Below are 3,165 nucleotides of genomic sequence, written 5' to 3'. Positions count from 1 at the left end.
AGCTTTCCTTACTTACCATGTCCCATTTCCACAAAAAGATAGGGTCACGGTCACTTGTTATGGTCTACTAATTTTTATGTATATTGCTTCCAAACTGCAATAAGATGGCTCTGGGAATCTTGTGCGGGGGGGGGGGGGGGTGAGGGTGGGGGGGGGGAGGGTCAACTAAATAATGTTCTCGAAAGGAAATGGTTTCATAGAGCCCCCTCTTCTAACCAGTAGTTGCTCCCAAATATTTTTCCCCAACTGTAACCCTAGATCCCCTTCCTCCACCTCGGTCGTGATGGCATTGCCCCAATCGGCCTCTGTACCCATCCTCGATGAGCTCATGGGGGAGATCTTCCTCCGCCTTCCTACCCTAAACACACTCTCCCGCGCCTCCTCCATGTGCGCCACATTCTACCGCATCATCAAAGGCCGCACCTTCCACCACCGCTTTCGCGCGCTCCACCAGCCTCCCAGCCTTGGATTCATGGATGCAACCAGACTCCGCCCCACCCAGGCTCTGCACGCCTCCGTCCCCGCTTGCCAGCGCCATCACCCTGCGCGCCGGGGATTTCTCCTTTGTCCCGACCATTGTTTGTACCTCCTTCTAAGCTCCGCCCACCGAGGAACGCCCCCGCTAGTGCCCTTGCGACTCCCGTAATGGTCGGGTCCTCCTCGATTAGATCTCCCTCCAACCCCGTGCGTCAACAACTGGAGCTACTCTGAAGAAGTCTCCGAAGTAAGCATCCTCATTGAGATTAGGGAGCTCATTGACTTCTTTGATGAAGGTCGCCGCCTCGCATGGACCAAACGGGAGCGTTGCAACACCGCTAACTTTCACCTTGCTATCTGTGACCCCCTATCCAACATATATGTGGTGCTTCCAACCATACCTGAGGAAATGATTTCTAGCCGCGAGATTACCTTTGGGAATTTGAACATGTGCTTGCTCCCAACACCAGCTACGAAAACAAGGAGGAGCCCTTCAAGGTGATATGCATAGCAAGATACCAAATGAATCTCATCCTCTTTGTCTTCTCGTCCACAACTATGCAATGGTGTATGGTCGAGTCCCCCATCCTCCCTTATTTAGATGACATGGTCTGTTTTGACTCTGTACACGACTGCTTCTATTGGACACATTTTTTGGTTTTGGAGTGACCATTTGATGGTGTCGGACACACACACTTTGAATTTTTCAACGGTCAATTTTCTCACCGGCTACCATCGGCACCTCAGAGACATTGACCCGAGCTTTGATCATCGGTGTCCAAATGTAGTTGTGGTGGGTAGGAAGGAGCCATTGAGATGTTTTCTCTTGTTTATCAACTCGGGTATGCTCTCCACCATACCACTCTGCAGGATAATTCTCATGAATGGAAGCTGGAGAAGATCATACAACTAGCTGGGAGTATCATGACTATTCCATGTCCATTGTGGGTGCAGCTGAGGGATTCTTGTTCTTGCAAGGCACTCCGCTTGGCATTGAGTTTGAGAATGTTGATTATTACTAAATGGATGAAAAAACTTGTGGAATTGCCGAGGTCTGTACGAAGATGGTAAATTTCTTTGATCGCAGACGCGCCACCCCTACCTTAGCTTCTCATGCCTATTATCAGAACCAACTATTTGATCAACTGGTAAGCGTAATCATAGTATTTTTTGTTGTCATTGGTTGCAATTTGCTTGTTCTACTCACATGGTTATATATAGACTTGGGTTTTGTGCTATAGGTCTTGATTGCCTTGTAAAACTAGCTAGGTGAGGCAGCCAATTCATGGTTTAGTTTTCCATATATGTTTAACAATTTTATCTTATGAGGGCCTCCATTTATGAACATAAAAAGAATACATACTACTTTGGAAAGATAATCTTTGTTGTTCCATATCTTAGGAGATAAAATGGCTTTCACGCTTGCATCTTCATATGGTGCAACTTTAGTCATACTTTGCACTTATACAAGAATGTTCAAACCAAGAATGTTGCATAAACTGCAAGTTGATGTTTGAAGGCTCTTTATGAGCTTTCCTTATTTACAATGTCCTGTTTCCAAGAAAAGATATGGTCACTTGTTATGGTCTGCTAAATTTTCTGTATATTGTTTCCAAACCACAATAAGATGGCTCTAGGATTCTTGCGGGGGGCACAAATAAGCAGCTTCTCTTCCGTTATTCTTAAGCTATATTGTACTATGCAATTTAGTGCATGCCTCATTCCTAAGAAATTGGGATAGGAAAGATTACCAGCTCCTTCCTAAGAAACTGGGATAGGAAAGATTCCCATTGCATCAATGTGGTAGCTTCAAATTTCTATCTAAATAGATGTCTGCAGATTTAAGCTTGCTCTCTAGTTGCTCTGATCTTTCTTGGGTCATACACCTGGAGTTGGATGGCAAAATTTCAAGATAGTGCTGATTTAGTTTGATATGTCTGTATTGTGCATCATATGTACCTATTGTGCTTGCTACAAGATTTGCACTTATGTTTGAGATTGGCGGTCAGGTTATGTTAGTCATATGGTCTATCAGCAGCTGAGAGAGCTAGCTTTTCTCCGTATGAGTGGATGAGTTAGTTAATATGTTCCATTAAGATTTTTTTGATGAGTTCATCTGTAATGCATGTCAAATTGTGGATGAGCTGCTATGGTTTAGTTTCTATAGCATTGCAAACATAGAGCTTGCGAGCAGACTCTATAGCCTCCATTCTCCATGGGGCATGTCTGAATGGTTGTGACTTCTCTTTTGCTTTTCCTTGATATGCCTTTTGCTCGTAGCTCTTTATGTGTAACGTACGTTGTTTTAGAAGTGCTCAAAACTTTTTTTTTTGAATCATACAAACATTTTTTACATTGTATAACATTTTTCAAAATGCCTCGTACATTTTCTTGAAAAGTGTGAATAGCTTGGAAATGTCAAATAATTCTTTTTGTATGGTTCAAACATTTTCTAAAACTTGAGAAAACTTTTTTAAATAGCATTGACACTTTCTAAATGTGGGATGAACACTTTTAAAAATTAGATAAATGATTTTTTCACAACAATGTTCTATGGTTTCAGTTTAGCCATCACACTGTCTTCACTAGTGTATTTGGCTTCAGTTTAGTGTATAATTTGGCTTAGCCGTCACTCTGTTTTCAGTAGCGAAACCAAGTCTTGAGTTAGTGCATCCACCCTGTCCACGT

At 43.0% G+C, this 3,165-nt stretch overlaps 1 pseudogene; it reads left to right on the top strand.

Moving 5' to 3' along the window:
* Positions 1-283: 283 nt before the first annotated feature.
* Positions 284-1,618, top strand: LOC125524879 (uncharacterized; annotated as a pseudogene).
* The last annotated feature ends 1,547 nt before the right edge of the window (positions 1,619-3,165 follow it).

This window comes from Triticum urartu, chromosome 7A (genome assembly GCF_056163025.1).
Source record: "Triticum urartu cultivar PI428250 chromosome 7A, HENAU_Tu73, whole genome shotgun sequence".
Taxonomy (NCBI): domain Eukaryota; kingdom Viridiplantae; phylum Streptophyta; class Magnoliopsida; order Poales; family Poaceae; genus Triticum; species Triticum urartu.
This window is presented reverse-complemented; position numbering and strand designations above follow the sequence as displayed.